The following is a 22,379-nucleotide window of genomic DNA, read 5'->3' on the forward strand; positions in this document are numbered from 1 at the left end:
ACAAGGTATTGATATTAACACATACAGAAAGAACTATCATGTATATAAGAACATAATTATCAAATTAATAGTTTGAAACTGAAGGAGCTTTAGTTCATAAAAGTAAAAAAGATAAACTTTAAACCAGGGAAAATAAGATAGTGTCTTTACTTCTTTGATTAAATTAATCTATAGTTATTTTTACTAAAACAAGATATATGTTTTCATGATTTAGTTGTGTGTTTAAAGAAGTATGTAAGATAAGAGACAGGCAGAAACTTTCAAAATCTGATCTGACATACTTACTGTCAAATAAGATTTTATTTATGGATTGAACCTTCACTGTAAATTTCCCAAACTGCTTCTCCAAATAAAATCCAAACAAAATTCTACCTTTATACACAACAAGAAAAAATAGAAACAACTAAATATAATTTCAACAATAATAATGAAAATAGAATGAGTAAAACATAAACATTCTCTCAAGGCCTCGCTGAAGTTGTATAAAATGATTAAATGTATGTTTCAAGTAAATTTTAGTTTTTAAATGAAGAATTTGATAAAAGATGAGGAAACGAAGGCCTTGGAGTCAGGAAAGTCAGATCTCTACTGCTCATCTTATCTGGTTTGGGCAACACTTTAAAAATTTATCAAGTCGCCCTGTGTAATGAATGAAAGGCTTAACTAGTTCAAATAAGCAACACCCAGAGAATAAAATTAGAGCAGCATATTGGAGCACAATTTTTTTTCATAAAGACTAAAACTGAATAGGAGTCAAGACTCAGTACCGTGAGAGTATGAATTTATTTCCATGTCATTAGGCATATGACATTAGGCTGTCATTTGATGTTAAGACAGTCTTTTACTATTTCTAATAAAATTTTTTTTCTCTAGCTGATTAATATAGTATTCCCAAGAAAACTTCCCTAGAAGTTTTGAAAAGAAGAGCTCTAGGAAAATTAAATTTTAAAGAGAAAAAGAAAGGAAAAAAGATAGTTCCTTGAGTAGATATTTCACTATTGGAATATTAAGAAATTAATCAATTGTTTTAAATGTTGATTTTGGAAGGAAGCAGTTCTATGCAAAATTCTATATATTTTTCAGCTATTTAGTTTTGTGTGTAGACTACTTAATTTGGCAGATACTGTGTTGTTTCAACTGTTCCACTGTTCACACAATGTCTCATTAATTTTTTAGCATCTTTAAAACCAAAACAGAGTGTCTTCATTGCTCCTTTTGTTAAAGCATCATGGTATACGTTTTTCTAATTGAGTCTTCTCCTCATATCATACATCATTTCTTCATTTTCTTAATAAGGTGTAGTGGATATTCAGACACTAGTTTCCAGTTTTTCGTTCACTGTAATTAGCACAGGCAATTGACAGTGAAGTCAACCTCACTCTTCCTTGTTGCATTTTATATTGAAATCTTAGGTTCATTATTTTATCTTGTGATCTGAATAAGGTGATTTTTTTAGGAAATCATTTTAATTTCATGAATATGACATTTATAACTTAAATGTCATATATTAGTTAGAAACTACTTTCATTTATTTTTTCTCCTTTTGTATTTTTACTCTTCCTTTCAATTATAGGTACTTTATAGTAACTTGGAGAAAAAAAAAAACAAAGCAACTTCTTAAGAGATAATTGCTTTGAGAAGAAAAAAAAGCATATAACCTTTGCTCTGAGAAGAAAAAATAGCATATAACCCATTTAATTCTGAGTTGTATTCTTTTTAAAGAGTCGTTCTGAAAGTTGTGGTAAATGAGTATTTACTCCTAGCTGCATAATCCTTTTTCATTTTTAGTCAGAGACACAACAGTGTTTTTGTTTTGTTTTTACTGAATTAATTTTTTCTAGTCTATGTGTTACTTTGCTCTGAAATACTAATGGTTTTAATTTTCTGTAATTTTTTTACTCTAGTACAAAATGACAAAAAGCTTAATAACTAGAACCTAAAAACATAGAGAGACCTGCACAGTTCCATTTCACATATCCATGGGATTGTACATAAAATACGTTTGACTTGCTACCTCTGCTATACAGAGGACGGACTTGCTCTGTATTCTGACCGAGTTCCTATTACCAAAGTATCAGAGGAGCCAGAATCAGTTTCCTTTGAATTAACCAGAAGTGATTGAATTACCTGTGATTGTTTGGTTAATCCAACAATTCTAGCTAGTGATCGTTCTAACCAGTCTCTGTAGGATATAGTCTCAATAACGTGTATTTGGTTAATAATTGGGGCATCTTTGCAAGCACTTTGGATGGTTAATGGTTATTTTTCTAATTTCTTTTAACAAAAGTTAATATAATTCCCAAATAGAGTGCACTGATCTGAATAGTGAAGCGAACAATTTTATTTGGAAAACACTTATGTGTATGACTATCATAAATGATATCATTAAACCTCCAAATCCAAAATCACTTTAAAAATACATCAATTTTTACTTTTTAGATTGTCCTATATTCTTAAACGAATAAATATTACATTAGCATTGAAGATTAGACCTGATTATTTTTAAAATAATTAAAGTTTAGCTCATTTGCACAAGGTCATATCTGTCATTTACTGCACTTGAGGGAACATTTTTACTACAATATAAAAGGGATCTAAATGTTTCATAAAATTTACGTGAACTTGTTTGTATACATTTTATAGAGGGTTTAAAAATCTTTAACTATCGATTTGTTTATTCAGATGAAACAATTCAAAGGGCTTATTACTTTATTTAGTAAAACATGTTTACCGTGTCTTCAACGTGGTCTGCAAAATGTGCATTCATTCATCAAGGTAATTTGTAGAGTAATAAGAAACAAATACTGCATACAAATCTTAAAGGTTGGCTTTTCCCATTTCAGTGACTGTATCCTCTTGTTTTAGTGTTTAAGAAAACTCATTAATACGAAGAATAATTTTGTATTATTAATTTTGAACATAAGACCAGCTGTTTATGGAATTCTTTGTTTTCAAACAAAAATGTTTAGTTGGAAAGGCATCTACATCAAAGAATCTTTTGGATAGCCTCATACTTGAAAAATCAATTCAGGATAAATTATAACTAATTATATATGTCCGATAGGAAGGTAATATGTGGTCATGTGTGGACCAAATTCCAAAGAATTTTAGAAAGTAGTAGAAAGAAAGGGGTTGGTGTTTCAAGTACTTATATATGTGGAGATTGAATGTTGTAAATAAGAAAACAGGTGTGTGTAGGAGGGTTAATAACATCTTCTCCACCCACAGACTTCCTTAAGCAACAAACACTGCAGTAAGGAAGAAGTATTAAAGGAGCCTCCTTTCAAAATCTAAGGGTGTGTGGGTGATTAAGGGATAATTTTTAACACCTGCTTTTCTTTCATTGTCTTTCAGTCATATTATAAAGATAAGACCATGAATATTTTCCATTGCTCTTAACAATTATTTCTGGATTAACTAGACTTTTGATAGATCCCTAAAAACAAAAAATAAGTCCAGTAAAATAACAACTATATTTTAACTATTAAAATAATTATAAATATATTATCCTGCTAGAAGTCTGGAAAAATTCATGATTAAATTTTAGTAACATCTTATGGGAAGTTGTATGATAATGTCTGTATAAATAAAACGTCTCTAAGATATACAGCGTAGGTACAATGGGTATATTTTTAATTCATGAGGTAAAATGAAACACTGGGCCTACTTATACAACTTACACAATTATATAGTTTTAAGAGAATTCTTTAATAATTAATCCCTTTAATTAAGAGATTAATGTCAGATATGTACAGCAACAAATAAAACTAAATTTACATTCATTATTTGTATAAAGTCTGATTTTTATTTTAATAATCCAGATAATTGTTATTACGATGACTTTCACGCACAAAATCGGTTATGGTATGTTTCTATTTAATGCAAAATTGTCCTGCGCAAATTATCTTTGTATAATATTACTTGGATGTACATAATTAAGACATTTATTTCATATATACTTTGGATAGAACAAGAAATATTTACATTGCAACAAACTGTCAACCCTAGGCTGTTTCTGATAGGTAGATTGCTAAAAACTAGAAAACAGTATTGTAACGAGTTTGAGAACTTAAAAATTATTTTTTAAAAATTCTTTCTAATTTTCTAATGTCCACTGTTTCTAATGTGGATTTGATGCTATTCAGGAATTAAGTTAAATTGAACAAGCCTCCTATAACCTGAGGGCCGTGGTAAGGTTTCTGGAGCTGTAAAGCTGCATATGACACAGTTCTTTACATTCTAGGAGATTTACATGTAAATTCTTTTCTTATCACACAATGGGAAAATTATGATTCTAATTATCAAAAGAGAAATAATCCCCTGTAGAAATAAATTGTTAAGTATACTGTAAATAACAAGGAATTGAATATTCATTCCATAAAATATTCTTATATCAGTCTAAGTAATGTTTTCTTCCATGTTGCTCTACCCATTCCCTTTCCTGACCTCAATCCGTACCTTCTCCACCTTACTGTCATGGTCAAGTTCTGGCAAGCACGTGTGCCTCACCATGTGTTTTCTCCATTGGGTACACATTACAGCCAAAGTCTGACAGGCGTCAGTTGTAAGCAACCTCATCTGAAATACTGATTCAACTAAAAAATTCTACCACGTACGCAAGGTTTGAGATTTTTCCAGGGCAATACATACGGGGAGGAAGCAGAAACGATCCTTGCGTTTGCTGTCCTACACCTTAGAGCTGCTCTTCTGCCTGGAGATGAGTTTATAGATATCTGAACCACAATTGAAATTTATCTCAGGTTTTCATGGAGTAGAATCCGTTTTGCTTTCTCTATACCTCAAAGAGAAACAATATTGTGATGTAGTAATGAAATAGAGGTAGGATGAATGAAGATAATGGAAAATGAAATTGGAAAAATATAAAAGAAGGAGGGAAACAAAGTGAGAATGATGGAAACGGAAAAGGGAGGAGAAGCCTTTGTTACCAACATGGCTGTACTTTGTCTTCACACATGACTACCATCTTAAAAGTAACTTTTTTCCCCAGTAGAATGGTAATAATTGATTGAATTTCCAGAGAAGATTGCTTGGGAATGTGAAATGGATACCACAAACATTTTTTTCTGAATCACCCATTTGGGTTTTTAAAAACTATATCCAGGAAAATAAATGTAAGCATTGTGTGCAGTGTGGTAGACATGGCTTTGGGTTAAGAATCAGGTAATTTGTATTCTAGATTTTTAATTGGCTTGAAGGATGCCTATTTGATTTTACTCTTAAGCTCCTTAGAGATTCGTTTACTTTATTGGTAAAGGAGAATAATATCTGCTTATAGTAAAAGATGGTTATAATAAACTAAAACTTATAATAAACAAGGAACTTTGGACTCCAAAAAATCAAAAATGAAATTAAAAGAATTTGTTACCTTTGCTCTTTTTTCCCATTTACTCTAAGAATATAATTTCTCTGAAGGGTTTAATTAGAAATTTGGATCTTTTAATTAGTGATTTTTAAGTTCATGGTCTAAAGTACTGATGCTGAGATAATAAGAACTCTACAAATCCAACCACAGTATTTAGAGGAGATAGCTAGCTCTGCACCTTGAAGGGGTGTGAAATCATAGTGTTGATATGAAAGGAACTGCAGTTCTATAAGATAAATAAGAAATAAGGAATAACGTTTTAAAATTCAAAACAGTAAATAATTCTTAAAACTACAATGGCAGGCATATTGCTTCCATAGAAATCTAAAAAAGAGGAAATGGGAGGGATTCACAATTTGAGGGATTCAGTATACTTACAAGGAAGAATTTTCATCTGGATGCTAAGCACTGCAGAGCTCTTCTAAGGGGATTTGAACTTTGTAGAAAGATTCTTTTAAAAGAGATGGAAAGATTTTATTATAGTTCTGCTTGATGTCAGAGCATGAATTAGATAAATCCATAAGGATGCCTAACTCAGGTATAATTGTTTGTAAAATGCTCTATGGTTTATAAAAAGCACTATCATAACATTAACTTATTTAATCACAACAGCGATCTTTGGATGTGTGGATGCTAATCAGAAAAAAAATAGCATTTTACCCACAATGCCAACAACAGTACATATGTTAACTAAGCCAGTCCTTGAATTTTAAGAAGGAAGGAAACTATAGTCTACAAGATTACCCTACCTCTTGCGGTAGCTGTTTGCAACATCTATATCAGACAGATGCCATAGTCTGTGGTTTATACAAATCGTAAGTCCTATCAACAATCATATGAGATTCATTATCCCATCTTACCCCCTTCCCACTCTCATTTTTATTTCTGAAACCATCTATTCTATTCAGAATAGTGTAGTACTCAAACCCTTATGGGTTTTTGTGGTGGTCTGTTATCTAAGTTAATCATACTCATCAGTCTATAATAGTTCGCCATCTATTCTCTTCAATTAATTTTCCCCTTCATCTCCCTTCCCTAATCCCATTCCTTTTCTTTGATAAGTATTCACTGTAAGGTATTTCATATACTTTATTTTTTTTTTAAAGCTTAGTTAACATACATTACTTCACATAGTTACACATTGTTTTTCTTCTTGTGTTGATAACTTTTTCTTTTTTTAAATTTATTTATTTAATTTATTTTATTTTTGGCTGCACTGGGTCTTTGTTGCTGCACACAGGCTTTCTCTAGTTGCGGTGACCGGGGGCTACTCTTCATTGCGATACGTGGGCTTCTCATTGCAGTGGCTTCTTTTGTTGCAGAGCACAGGCTCTAAGCATGCAGGCTTCAGTAGTTGTGGCACGTGGGCTCAGTAGTTGTGGCTCCTGGGCTCTAGAGCACAGGCTCAGTAGTCGTGGTGCATGGGCTTAGTTGCTCCGCGGCATGTGGGATCCTCCCAGACCAGGGCTCGAACCCATGTCCCCTGCATTGGCAGGCGGATTCTTAACCACTGCGCCACCAGGGAAGCCCCGGTATTTCATATACTTTAACTTCTTGGAGAAAAATATGATTGTGTGAGTAACAGCAGGAACTGGTAGTTAAAAACAGAGGCTTTGGAAGTAGACTCTGGGTGTGGTCCCGGCTCCACCACTTACTAGCTATGTAACCATGGACATGTTACTTACACAATCTGTTTCGGTTTCTTCATCTGTGATCCTTGCACGGTTTCCCAGGAAGTAGACTCTGAGGCTGAGATTTGTACATTCGAAGTTCACTGAGTAGTGCTCTCAGGATCAGCATCCGTGGGAGGGAAGGATGTACGATTGGGCAGATGGAGTAGGACTGGTGCAGTTTTAAAAAGCCACAGGGGGGCCCATAAGGAGCCCTCAATATGGGATGGCCCCTGTAAGTTGTGTTTAATCAGGATGATGGGGCTGGGCCTTCCCACCCCACCACTGATCACCACTGATGTGGGTGACCCCAAAAAGAGACTGTTACCCCTGGCCAGGTGGCTCTCTTCCGCTACAGACTAGACCTGGAGAGGGACTCCGCTGGGAGCTGTCTGTGTACAATATTCCCAGCAGCTGAGAAGGGGAAATGTGCACATTGCACCATGGCATCCTCTACGATCTGTAAAATTTAAAACAAGGAGCAAAACAGACAAAATTCCTGCCCTTGTAGAGTTGATTTCTTGTGAAAAGAGCCAAACAGTAAACAAATAAACAAAAAATATATATAGATTGTTAGATGCTGAGTGCCATGTAAGTGGGGAAAAGTGGGATAAGGGAAGGTACAGGGTTGCTAATATATTTGGGATGATCAGGAAGGCCTGGACAAAGATGAGGAGGAAATGAAGGAACAAGGCTTGCAAATAAGCGAGGGAAGGGCCTTCCAGGAGAACCGCAATGCAAAAGCTCTGAAGCAGGTGCATAACTGGGGTGTTCCAAGAGGATCACGGATGTTAGTTGGACTGAAGTGAGTGGGAGGGTGCTTGGAGATGAGGAAGAGATATGGGGGTGGCCCTGCAGACACTCCTATAGGGTTGGGCTCTTCCTGTGAGTGAGCTGGGAGCTGTTGAAGGTCTGGAGCATAGAGAATGTTGTGATCTGACTGGTGATTTTACAAGATCTGGGTTGAGAACACACTGTGTTGAAGTAAGGGAGGAAGTGGGGAAGACTTCTGTAATTAAAAGAAAAAAGATAACATTTTTTTGTCTGGTTTTCATTGCTGTTCAGGAGTCTGTGGTATATCCTCCAGAGTATCCCTTGTCTATCTCAGATGTACCAGTCTGCTACCCATCTGACCACTGTCTATGGTCCTTTACAAATAGATATCTTAGGTTGTGCAGTAGTCGAATCCATTTTTTTCTCTTAAGGTATTTTTGTATTTAGGGTTTTCTTTAAGATGTCCTTCTCTTGTTTTGGTATTTGTAAGCAAGCAGAACATTTCAGGTATTACCAGACAGTATTTAATACATAGGTATCTCTCTGCATGCTGCGGTGCATGCCAAATTGCATTTGACTTTTGTTTCAAATTTGGATTTGAAAATATAGCTTTTTGTTTTACTGTACTAGATGTACAATACATAGTGTAGCATATGATTTTCAATGTGTACTTAACAAAGAGCAATTTCATTTTCTCTGGTAAATTACATACTTGTTATAGCTTTGGGATTTTAAAAAAATCCAGGAATAAATGGAAAACTATACATTTAAATAATGTCAGCATTCTGGCTCAGTGAGTCAAACCAAAAGAATTATTCCAGTGACTTTCAGTTAGTAAACTGGTTCTGAAGATACTTTAGTTCTGCATTCTTTGCTGATCTCTCTCTGAGAAGACTAAAAAGAGAACTAACTGGATTTTAAATAAGGCTGGACCGATGCTTCCAAGAACTTGTTTAGAGGTGGATCATTAAAACTGGATCTATTCCTAATTAAATATTTATTTAATATAAAAAAATAAATAAATATATTTCTTCTAAACTTAACCTTCTCCCCCATTTTCTCGCATTTTCCAGCTGCTTTTCTAACCCCTTAATTCCATAGTTTGGCTGATTGGATGGCTATTCTGACATTACCTTCTGATGGTAAAGGCCACAAACAGAAAAATCAGTATTAGTGGGATCAGTTAAAGAGGGAAACCATTTCTAGTATGGCCTCTACACAAAACTCATGTACTCTGCACATATTTGATCCTGCTTAAATTGAGAAATTTTGCATTATCTTGGAGGCATTGAATTAGGGTGAGAGTCATTTTGGACACACTGACCGTCCTCTCCAGAGACTGTAGCACTAACAGAAAACCATGACCTTTGTCAAGCAGAATTTCTGACACATTGATTTAAGTGGTAGTAGTGGAAACTTGGTGAAGAGATACATTGAGCCATATAGTATCATCTTTTCCTGAAAACTTCAAGCTTTCTGATGCAGTTTGAGATCTAATCCTTAGGGGTTGGAGAGTTTACAATGTTGAAGATTTTATTCAGTTACTCAAAAGACAACCATAATAGCAGCTTGAATGTGCTTATCTTTGAAAGTAAGTGTTATTTTTAAATATAATTAAAGAGAAATAGCTGACACTTTAGAGAAAAAAAAGGAATTAGTAGTAGAGTTATTATACTGCCTCTTAAATAGTGGGATGATATTAAACCGCTATATTCTGGAAGCTCATGTTCTCACTGCTTTTGGTCCATGCTGCCCAACCGCGTTCAGGCATGGATTCAGGGAACACCCTTGACCTTTCATGAAGAGAGCGCTTCCTCACACCAAACTCTGCTTCGAAATAGAATGTGGCAGAGTTATAAAGCCAGTCCAACCCTATAAATCAGCACACTGTGCGAATTTTCTATTGTGAATAGGTCTCAGATCGCTATGTCCAGACCCTTACCAATCCCCTATTTCAGTCCCTAGTCATCTCTCATCTGTAGCATTAAAAAAAGCTTCCTAACACATCTCCCTTCTTCCAGTTTTGTTGTCCTAAAATTTTTCTTACTTGCACCGTCAGAATGATTTATAGAAAATACTTATCTGAGCATATCATTTCCCTGCTTACAACCCAACAATGGCTGTCCATCATCCTTAGAATAAAAGTCAGTCTTCACAGTAGGAGGTACAAAGACCGCCAGAATTGCTCCAGTACCTGCCTCTCCATCCTCGTCATTAATCTTCTTCACCTCAGAGTTGACAACTCCAGTGTACCTTTTCACTGAGAGTAGTTCATTGGGATACAACGTCAATAGATTTCATGCCTCTTTGCTTTGCTAATGCTCTTCCCTCTTCCTGAAACCCGTCCCATGCTTTTGCCTAAATATTATTCATCTTCCAAGACTAAATCAGGGATAATATAATCCAGCAAGATTTCCTTCAATCTGCTGATTGGACTAAATACAATTCTACTTGGTATCACCAATCTGGTTCATTGAAATAGCCTGCTTGTATATGTGCCTAGAGCTAATTATTAATACCCCTAAATGCAGACCACAAGGCCACGTGCTTAGTAGGATCTCATTAAATATTTGCTCTGCTGAACTAAAACCAACCAAAAAAAAGTGTGCTTAAATTTTGAAATGTTTCTCTTCACATTTGTGTACTACAGCTTAAATTATTTGAAATTCTGAAGTAAAAGTTAAATGTGAAGAGTTTTGTGTGCTAAAATAACTGTAGAATTATTTTAACTTAACAGAAAAGGACTAAAAAAAACAGAAAGTAAGAGAATGATCCATTCCACCAATAATAAGGCAAGAAGATGATATTCACAAGCCTAAAACGACTTCAGAAATAAGCACCTGCTTATCCAGGACCTAAAGAAAATCAAGGGAATCCAAGAGGAGCCTAGCAAAAATATAGGCTGCAAGTTTAAGCTAAAAGGCTTTGCATTTCCTTTGGATTTTCTATCAGTGCATGGCATCTGATACTAGTGATATCAATTTGTTCATTTGTGATTTACCTCATTCTCCTAAAAGTAGTGTGCAGAGAAAAAAAAAAATGAAGTTATTTTAAGATTCTAGTTAGTTTGTAGGTAATTGAGGTAATTTTACCCTATGTGAATACTTTATCCTACATCCAAATTACTTATTAAAATACCAAATGACTTTGGCCAGAAGATAGAATCGTCTGGAAGTCCATTTGGTACCTTCATTTAATTTGACATTGAACCAAAAACAAACAAACAAACAAAAAAAACCTGGAAAAAAAGCCTGTCTTTTCTGAGTTTTCAAGGAATTATAATGATTACCCCGCATAAAATGTACTTTAACCATAGAATAATATTAGTTGGAAAATAAAACACTGGGTATTAGTTCTTTAGAAGTAGAAAGTTTCTTAATTTAACGAAATACGAAAGTAGAACCCTGTGAGCTTCAGCTTTCAGCTTATGAAATATGCAACAGTATGTGGAGGGGGAAAAGGGAGTCTCCATATGATGCCATGGAGATTCTAGAGGAAATGATTTTAAAGTAAGTCACTGCGCTGTCATCAGACTGAAAGTAAAGATGCAACCAGCAGAATTTCATAGAACTGCGCCTGGCATGTAGTAGGTGCTTGATAAATATTTGTGAAATTAGTACATGGTTGAATGAACTGGCAGAGCAACGTCAACTCCTACAATAGCAATTAATTGATGCATGTGTGAACAAGGAGACCACTCTCCCACCTCCCAGTAACTGCTAACTACGGCCCTCGACTCAGAGTGGGCATCAGAAATACCATGAGATGTCATTCCTCAAGAAATCCACAGAGTGATTCTATTTCTTCCACCAACTCTGAGTCACAGCTCTTCCCCACATCCCCATGCTCTGTTTTTTCCCATCTATTTCCCCCATGAATGAAACTGGAACAATATGGTAATGTTGTGCTCAGACATAAAAGAAGATATTTATAGGTGATAAAAAGGAGAGTTTGGAGAAACAAGATAAGAGAGCAATCTGGTAAGAGAGAAAAGGACTTTTCAATGTAAAATGTCAGAAAAAGAGAGAAAGCAGCGATTTTCAACGTTTTGTGGAAAGAGATTTTTTAGTGTCCGTGTAAGGAACAAAAAATGTGGAATGTTAAATAGCTTCAGACTTGGGTAGGCTGTGCTAATGTTTTTTTATATGTTCCAACTCAACATTTCTTTCCATATTAACACAGCAAATATTTACTCATTTAGTGTATTTCTCCCTCAATAGTTTCTATACCCCAACACATACATGTTTTGAGAAGAAAATCAAGAAAAACATGTTCCAGGCGTAGAGTTTCTTCCTAACTCTACCCCGCACAGATTTTTCTCACCTATGTACCATTTAAGGCTGCCAGAGGATATTTCATTAGGAAAAATAGATTTTGTTCTTGCCAGACAAGACAAAGGTTGAAATCAATGCTTCATACTGCTAAGTAAGAGATCTGACAACTTTCCCTTACTTTTGAAATGTGTTCAGTAGAACTTGAATGCCTCAAGATGCTGTTATACCAGAGGGTATCCAGTTAAGTGAGATGGAGAAATGGAGCATATTTTGACCCACTCTGAAGAGTCACAGATAGGGCGACTAACTTGCTCCAATTTGCCCAAGACTTTTCCAGTTTTCACATGGAAAATCCTGCATCCCAGGAAATTCCACAGTCTTGCAAAAACAAGGATGATTGGTCACCTTAATCACATAGGCAAGGCTAAGAAATCTTACAGTAAAGAAGCTTGCTAAATTTTGTTTGAACAATATTTTAAAAGAACACCTGACCATGAAACATTTTTCTTAAACAGATATATTAAAAATCAAAGGAATTAGTAATCTGCGTTACACACTTTGGGAAACTCTGCTTCAACCCCATCCATTTGTCTCTTTGCCCCTGCAATCTCATTAGCGGTATTCTCTTTATTGCCCTGTCTTGCAGGGCATATGGAAACCTTCAGGAATGATCTACTGATTGTAATTGCTTGAGTCTCCTTCTGAACCTTAGACTACTTAAGCCTTAAGCTGGAAACTTAAAAGAATTTCCATATAGAAAGTATTTCATCACTTCGAAACCATTTTCTTTTCTCAGTCTCTTTCACAAATATTTACCTGTCTTAATGCAGATCTTTTAGGAATTTCTGCAGGAAGGTAAGGAAAATCTTTAAAAGATCTATATTCCAAGTTCTTTTCTTATTTGCTATTATGTAATTCTGGATGAGTCTTGAATATATGCTGGGCAGTATGCATACATTAAAAATATATATATTAGTAGAGAGTTTGGGGGCTGCCATTCTATGACAACATAAGCATTCATGGAACTCTCCTCTGATCCCTCTCTCTGTAGGAATAACCATACCTGAGGGGAGAGGACAAGGAGATAAAAATGCCTAGAATGGAATATAAACCTTTTCAATGTTTGGGAAGGGAGAAGAATTCAGATCTAGAGCCGCTTAGTTCCATTCAACCATTTTCTCTTTTTGGCCAACAGTTCAAGGCTTGGTACGGTCGAGCACAACCTATACTTGCCACTGCATCACAAACTAGTACAGGTGCCTCTTCCTGCACCTGCAAATTTGGTCATAGAAGGCAAAGCCCATTTTAATGAACTACAAAGGACTGGCTGAGTGGATTCATGAAACAGACTCCGTTACACTGAATAATGTGTTTGTTTCAACAAAGACTTAAATTTTTCTAAATTCAGAGAGTTTTTTTCTAACTTTTTCTAAGTAGTTTTCAGCTCTAAATATCTGAGAATTAAAAAGTACTATTTCTGACATTTCTAGCACACTGTATTTACTGATAATGCTGAGGGAGCATTCCTTCTGACAAAATTTCTAATTTTTGTACCTCTGGGACAAGGCCAAGCAAAAGAAAAATGCTTGAGCTGCATACTACTCCCTGAGGTTACTGAGAATGAAAAGGAATAGCTGGAAAAGTACTTCAAATAGTGTATTGCTTTTAGCTGTGCTGCTTTCAAACTGGGCAATTACAGAAACACTGATAGAGACACATCAGTGCTAATTTACATACACATATAATCGCATGAATCACTAAAGTTCATATAGCTTATCTGTTCCAATAATTGATAAGCCCAGTGTAACAATCTAAAGACTGATTTATACTGTCTTTTGTTAAGATACTTATAATGATCACCTACTCTGTGTCAGGTATTTTATAGCCGCATAGTAAATACTTGTTATAACTCTTCAAGAAAGACATATCATCTCCATTTTCCAATGAAGAAAATAAAAGACACAAAGGTTAATTTACTTCTCCACAACCATGTAGTTAGTGGCACAGCCAGGCTTTAAACCCAGGCCCCTGAAGCTCCATGGTTACTCTTTTCTCCACTGTTTCCTGTGTAGTCTGCCATATATTCAAAAGTCAGAGATTTAAAATGAAAATATATAACCTTTCATATTAAAATATATTAAACATTTATTAATTTGATTAAAAGGAGGCCTCTGCTGTTTAATAGGAATTTTGCGCTAATCAGAGAAACATCTACGCTTTTTGTTTTGTGTGATGTGACTTTGGCTTATTAGTCCTTTGCACACACACACGCACACACATACACAGTTTTGTTTTTGTTTTTTAACTGAGAGCATTTATTCCACTAGCATTTATTGATAATACAGTACTTGCCTCTGTGTTACATTAAATACTCTCTTTATTTGATACCATTGCACAATATTGTACTTTGTGACAGTCATGTTTTAGATGCTTGAGATACAGAAAAAAAGTCCCTGTTTGTGAAGCTTATTTCTAAAGGAAAGAAACAGGCATAAGTTGTTTCTTATAAATAAACAAGAACATTTCAGAGAGTAATAATTTCTTTTAATAACGTAAAACAGGGTGACGTAATTCTGAGTGACTGGGTTTTATGGGAAGAGGGAGATTGGCAATGAACGCCTGAATTATAAGAAAGAAATGTGCACCAAGAACCCGAGGCAGGGTACTCAGAGCAAAGAGAAAAGCAAATGCCAATGCCCTAAGGGAGACCTTAGTTAAACCCGGAAACAGAAAGAAGGTAAGTGTAGTTTGAACACAGTGATTGAGCAGGAAGATGGTAGAAGAAGAGAGTGGAGAAGTGATAAAGAATTTGGGTTTTATTTATAGTGTCATGGGAAGTGTTTGAAGGAGAGTAATATAATCTGGCTTATATTTTTAAAAGACTGCTCTGGCTGCTGTGCGGAAAATGAATTATAGATGAAAAAAGAGAGGAAGCAAAGAAATCAGCAAAATGGATTATTGTCCTAGAATAGGTAAAGATGGCCCTGATCTAACTAGGGTGGTGGCAAAAAAGATGGTGAGATGGTGACAGATATCCTGGTGTCCCAAGTCTACTCAAATTACCTTTCATTTCTTTCCATATTGGCATTGGTGTGAACAAAAATGTTATATGCCAATACAAAGAAGGATCTGGAAAGGAGAAGGAAAAAAGATAACAATCCTATACCTCATTTTGTGTCTTGAAATTCTCCGTACACATTCAGCATGAATGAATATATAGGTTTACTTCTAAGACATGAAAATGTTTCATAAAAAGTATCATTTTAAAAAACCAAAGCCCATGCATTAAGCCTACTGTATTCATCTAAGGCAATTTTCTCAGACTTCAAGAGGGAAGCAGATTGAGGTACTTTTGGGATTTTCAACCAGTGGCTTTTCAATAAAGCCTGCATCTATTGATGTTTTTGTTTTTCATTTACCATTTTAAATTTATACCACTTAAGCATCATCACTGGTATGGCAGTAAAAGGTAAAATATAAAAATAGACAGCTCTATAATTTGGCTTTTAAATGGCTTTATGTATTTATATTCTATGTAGGATATGTAACAGATTGTGATAACAGAATCAGGTATAATAAAATTGCAGCCTTACAAATATAGCAAATATCATGAAACAGCTCCCTTCTGCTGACTGAAAGAGTGGGAGTTCCACTTCTTTCATTATATTTTTTCTGTAACAGCTTATCACTAGCAGCACCTTTATAGCAATTCTCCTGCTTTGTCAGTGTGAATGTCCCCACCATAGCACTTTACCTATATTTGCCATTGATGCTTGCATTGTATTTCCTTCTCTGGAGACAACCAATTTGAGTGGCTTGAAATATAAAACTTATGGTTCCACCTTTAGTTTCCCATTTCACGTAGCAATATAGTGAAGTCACTTTCAAATGCAGAAAACCCAAGGCCCTCAGATAGACTTTGTTCAGCCTCCATGGTGCTACTCTATTTTATTTCTCCAAAGCCCTTCACATGTGCTGTTAGAGGGGAATATTCTACTATTTGTCTACAGCGTCACTACAATTAAGTTCTGCTTGTTACTACATCTGAATGCAAGTGAGGACACCAGAGCATACTGATAGTGACAGCCATCTAGTTCAGTCACCTGTCCACTTGGATGGGAGCTTGAAAGGTACTGTCAAATATTTGTAAGCATGTCGTTTGCATATTTCTTTCAGAGAGATTATCTGAGAGTGAGTAGAGTTGTTTTCCTGTTTTGTTTTGCTTGCGGTTGTTGTTTGTTTTTTTAAAACTTATTTAGCTTTTCCTCCTCTTCAACCCTAAACTGCAACTCTGTTTTACTCTACAACTCACAGATGGGATTCCTTACTGGATTCATGAAGAGGGAACAGTGCTGTACCAGTAGGGGGAGCTCATATCATGCCTATTTTGTGGGTTGTAGAAAAGTTACTTTGTAGGTTCGGGTAGTTAGGGTGGAGCTATTTTAACTCTAAAAGCAACAAAGATTTTGGGTTGGAATAAAACTTATTTCCTCCAACTGAAAAGTGAAAATTTGCTAAAGTTGTAAATCTCAACTACAGTGAGAGTTTAGGTGGCTTTGGTTAATGAATCTGCATGCTGTGGTTGAATTTTTCAGAAGGCTGAAATGTGGAGGCTTTAAAACATGTTGAAAGATTTCTTTCTTGGTATGTATTATCAAGAAAGTAATACATACATCTTAGTGTGTATGACTTCCCTCCATAAATAGCAGACGCAGCCCCTGATTTTAAGGGTTTTTGTCTGTTCATTTATGACTATAGGTCAATATAAACATGGCAGGTGCAGGTGTGAGCGGCAGTGGAGATGGGGTTGAATGGATACTGCTTGCACTCTTAAACTTGCTTTTCTCATAAATATCTCTTAAGCAAGTTTGCTTTGGGGCCATTTGCCTTTCTCACTAAACTGGTGTTAAGCATCGTCTGACAGGCACCAGGATCATGATTAGCTAACTTTCACCCAAATCAATAAGGAAGCAGGGCCTGAAGCATCCTTCTCCCACTCCTTTTTCTTCTGTAAGGTTGTTTTGACTGTCCTTTGAGCTGTCAGCACCCTTCAACATACTCTCTGTAATTCTAGAATCTCTAATATGTGAACATCAAGCCCCTCATGGCACTGAATGTACTTTTCCATTTCCCCCGTATTTAACGTGTTCACAGGAAATGCTTGTTCTTTACGCTTTATTGAGCACCTATTTAAAGCCAGGCACTGAGCAAGAGACAAGACATTAAATATCAAAGATGAACAAGACAGGTCTCTGCCCACAACAAACTCATGATCTAGGCATTTCTCCACTTGGTGTGTTTGGAAGAGGATGGCTCCAAAAGCTGTTTTCCTCATCAGAAGAAAAGGGCACAGTTGTCTCCAAACTGGTCCGAATGTTTGACTTTCAAACCATTCCTGACTCAAGCCAGTTGACTAATTGCTTACATTATGCATAACAAATTTGAAAGTCTTTGAATTTGCAAGTACACAATGCTGCATTTGGATGGACTTTACTTATGTAACCACTTCTGTCATACAATTTTCATCCAAATGAATGTGCGATTTCACAGGTTGAATCTGTTGTGGAAACACTGGTGTGGAAGTGGCAGAGTGGGAGGGAGGAGCAGGGAGGAATGTGAGGGGGATGGGAAAAGGAGACTGGAAGATGGTAAAATGTCCCTGGGCATTTACTCTGCTTCCTCAGGGTGAGCTCCACAATTGTCTAGCAATTTTCTAGCAATAAAATAACTGTCCTATGGTTGATAAGGCTTTAGCATGACAGAGTGATGACCCTAGACTGGATTCTCAGGTTTAAATCGCTTTTTGGTTCCCACAAGGCAAAGCTCTTTTCTCCTCTCTCTTCAAAATAGACTTTCTTCTGCTGTCGGCTTTGCTGCTGCTTATTGTTCCCACTTCAGTGCTTAATTATTATGGCATCAGTGCTGCAGCAGTGGCCTCTTTCCCTGTTCTTCCCACATTTCTTTTTCCATGTATCTTATTCTTCCTGACTTGGACCCACCTGAAGAAGCTGTTCCATAAACATTGCCAGTCCTGCATGGGCAGACTGACCATGGCCTTGTGTGGAGGCTATTGTATCGTGGAATGCATGTAACTTCAACTTCAGGGCCCCTCACTTTGCACAGGCCCCTTCCAGGCCTCTATACATAGTTGAGCATTTGCGGCATTGTTTTATTTTTGTCCACAGAAGTGCCACAAAACTGTATAAGCTCAGGCTCTACAGAAACTTGGGTCTGTCTCTGCCCATGAGTTTTAGGGATCAGATCTTTGGCTTACTTTTCAGTTACTGGGTTGGCCAAAAGGTTTGTTCGGGTTTTTCTGTAAGATCTTCTGGAAAAACTCGAATGAACTTCTCGGCCAACCCGATATTTTGTTGTTTGCTGTTGTTGTTGTTTTGTGGTTCTGTAGGTAGATTGTTGCAATGCTGGTTCTTTTCTTTTCTTTCTTTTTTTTTTTTTTTAAGCTGTTTAATTTATTTATTTATTTATTTATGGCTGTGTTGGGTCTTCGTTTCTGTGCGAGGGCTCTCTCCAGTTGCGGCAAGCGGGGGCCACTCTTCATCGCGGTGCGCGGGCCTCTCACTATCGCGGCCTCTCTTGTTGCGGAGCACAGGCTCCAGACGCGCAGGCTCAGCAATTGTGGCTCACGGGCCTAGTTGCTCCGCGGCATGTGGGATCCTCCCAGACCAGGGCTCGAACCCGTGTCCCCTGCATTGGCAGGCAGATTCTCAACCACTGCGCCACCAGGGAAGCCCTGGTTCTTTTCTTAATGAATATTTTCAATTTGGTTTTTTGTTTTCCCAAGCAGCTTCTTAGTCCAGAGTTGTGTCACAAGGTTTTCTAGTAGAGTTTAATGGCCTTTTCAACAATTCTGATAAAATATGGTATCTTAAATCTCTATCACTAGGAACTATGATATAGATACCACATGAATGTATTCAACAAATTGCACAGCATTTGAGCCAAACCAAACGGTGATATACACCATTAATATGACTCACTCAGAGACTCATATTTCAGGCTCAATAATGACTTTGAAACTAGGCTCCTTGCAAAATCTACGGGGTATTTTCTCAATTCCACTCACCTTGACCTCCTTCCCACATATACACACATATTTGCTCCTCCTCAGGGGTCTAAGACTCTCAAAATTTTAGAAGGCAGTTCCAACAGGGCGCCCCTTTCTCAGGCAGTAACGTCACAGTGGAAAACATCCAAAGAATACTAAGCCTCTGGCAATCATAAAGTCTGGCTAAGGCATTGCGAAAGGAAATGGTGACCCAGTACTTCTCACTGGCCCTATTACTTTTCGTCATCAGCCCTGCTCTCAGACAAAACTGAAGTTCAAGTCCTTGGTTTCGACTTCTAGGTCTCAAAAAAACTGACATGGTAAATGACTTTCATTCATTAATTCAACATTTTATGTATCAGGCACTTGTTCTGGGGATATAGAAGTGAATAAAACAGGCAATAATATTAACGTGGTAGTGAAGTTTAGTGGAGCAGGGCAGTGAGGTAAGAGAGGTTGAAGGATGGAGAAGGACTTTTTAATTATCTGGAGTATTTCCTTGAGGCACATCTACAAACTTCCAATACTAAGCAGTTAGAGTAGCCCATTGCTCAAAGGGACTGCTATGACAGTTCTTTGCATTACCAAATTTTATTAGATGTTGGGTCCATACAGAGGTTAAGCTATACAAGACAGTAAACTGAATATGAAGTCATTAAAAATTCAGTTTTATGTTATTCTTTTGGGTGTCATGAGAGTAGCAAAACTAGCACACTCAGTTCCCTGAATCACGGCTTCTCATAAAGATGAGTCATGGTGAATGAAAGGGACCATATTTTAATGAACTAATCTGGTTACTGTAGCTCATCTTTGCTCAGCAGCAGACTGCCTAGGGAACAGGAGACAATCTATTTTTCAAATGAAGAATTAGTCCCCGATGCCATTCTTCTGTCTTGACTCCCTTCTCAACACTATCTGCTCTATTCTTTCTTGAATACACTCTTGCCTTGGGGGTTTTCCTTAACTACAAATAATAGTAGCAGAAACAATCTTGATTATTGTGGTTGCAATTCCCCATTTGGCATTTGTTAACAAATAAGAACCAAATATTTATTATGCATCTACTATGTTTACAGCACAGTGGGGTTAGGAAAGAATCTTATAAGATAATCTCTCCTCTTTGAAGAGGAGCTTATAGTCCTTTAAGGGGGTGAAAACATACATATATGAAACAATCATCAGACCAAAAAGCGTGATGTATAGTCAGTCATTCAGAAAGGAATGACTGGTCAGATGGTAAGATGGTAGGTAGTCAGCAGGGAGAACCTCAAAAACAAGATAGGACATGAGTTAAACTTTAAAGTAGTTTAGGTTTTGAAAAATTTAGCATTTTTTTCATTTTCCAATTTGCTTTCTTTTTAAATTCACACACTAAACATTTCCTCTTGACACATGGATAGGGCACAATTATTTTTTATTCCTGGTTTCAGCCGATCATTTTATGAGTGGTTTTAGTTATTTTTCTAGCTCTAGGAGAGGATTCATACTTTGAATGCTTAGTTTTGAGTCTCTTACTGATTCTAGAGGTACTGAAGTGTAGAGTAATACCTTCTGCTGCAGGGAACTATAGCGGAGACAAAAAGATAGGGGAATACAGTGGAGAAAAGACAGCCTCTTCAATAAGTGGTGCTGAGAAAACTAGACAGCTATATGTAGAAGAATGAAATTAGAACACTCCCTAACACCATGCACAAAAATAAACTCAAAATGGATTAAAGACCTAAACGTAAGGCCGGACACTATAAAACTCTTAGAGGAAAACATACACAGAACGCTCTATGACATACATCACAGCAAGATCCTTTTTGACCCTCCTCCTAGAGAAATGGAAATAAAAGCAAAAATAAACAAATGGGACCTAATGAAACTTAAAAGCTTTTGCACAGCAAAGGGAAACATAAACAAGACGAAAAGACAGCCCTCAGAATGGGAGAAAATATTTGCAAATGAAGCAACTGACAAAGGCTTAATCTCCAAAATTTACAAGCAGCTCATGCAGCTCAATATCAAAAAAACAAACAACCCAATTCAAAAATGGGCAGAAGACCTAAATAGACATTTCTCCAAAGAAGATATACAGGTTGCCAACAAACACATGAACGAATGCTCAACATAACTAATCATTGAAGAAATGCAAATCAAAACTACAACGAGGTATCACCTCACACTAGTCAGAATGGCCATCATCAAAAAATCTACAAACAATAAATGCTGGAGAGGGTGTGGAGGAAAGGGAACCCTCCTGCACTGTTGGTGGGAATGTAAATTGATACAGCCACTATGGAGAACAGCATGGAGGTTCCTTCAAAAACTAAACATAGAACTACCATATGACCCAGCAATCCCACTACTGGGCATATACCCTGAGAAAACCATAATTCAAAAAGAGTCATGTACCACAATGTTCATTGCAGCTCTATTTACAATAACCAGGACATGGAAGCAACCTAAGTGGCCATCGACAGATGAATGGCTAAAGAAGATGTGGCACATATATACAATGGAATATTACTCAGCCATAAAAAGAAATGAAATTGAGTTATTTGTAGTGAGGTGGATGGACCTAGAGTCTGTCATGCAGAATGGAGTAAGTCAGAAAGAGAAAAGCAAATACCGTATGCTAACACATATATATGGCATCTTAAAAAAAAAAAAAAAAGGTTCTGAAGAACCTAGGGGCAGGACAGGAATAAAGACGCAGATGTAGAGAATGGACTTGAGGACATGGGGAAGGGGAAGGGTAAGCTGGACGAAGTGAGAGAGTGGCATGGACTTATATATACTACCAAATGTAAAATAGATAGCTAGTGGGAAGCAGCCGCATAGCACAGGGAGATCAGCTCGGTGCTTTGTGACGACCTAGAGGGGTGGGATAGGGAGGGTGGGAGGGAGATGCAAGAGGGAGGAGATATAGGGATATATGTTTATATATAGCTGATTCACTTTGTTATAAAGCAGAAACTAACACACCATTGTAAAGCAATTATACTCCAATAAAGATGTTAAAAAAAAAAAAGATAGGGGAAGTCAGCAATTTTCAGTCTCATCACTATAACCATAGGTAATTTTTATGACTTGTGATATTCTGATACAAATGCGTTAAGGTAGATTTTGAATATATTATTTTCCACTGAGTATCATATAGTATTATTTTGAAGATTTGATAAGCTCCAACTATGTGCCATGTAATGTACTTTTCTGATGGCTAAAAT

General features: G+C 36.5%; 1 protein-coding gene across 1 annotated transcript in view; it reads left to right on the forward strand.

The window, feature by feature from the left end:
* Window positions 1-22,379, forward strand: part of TMEFF2 (transmembrane protein with EGF like and two follistatin like domains 2) — a 246,466-nt gene that overhangs the window by 15,934 nt on the left and 208,153 nt on the right. The window lies entirely within an intron of this gene.

The sequence above is a fragment of the Eschrichtius robustus genome, chromosome 5 (assembly GCF_028021215.1).
Source record: "Eschrichtius robustus isolate mEscRob2 chromosome 5, mEscRob2.pri, whole genome shotgun sequence".
NCBI classification, from domain to species: Eukaryota; Metazoa; Chordata; class Mammalia; order Artiodactyla; family Eschrichtiidae; genus Eschrichtius; species Eschrichtius robustus.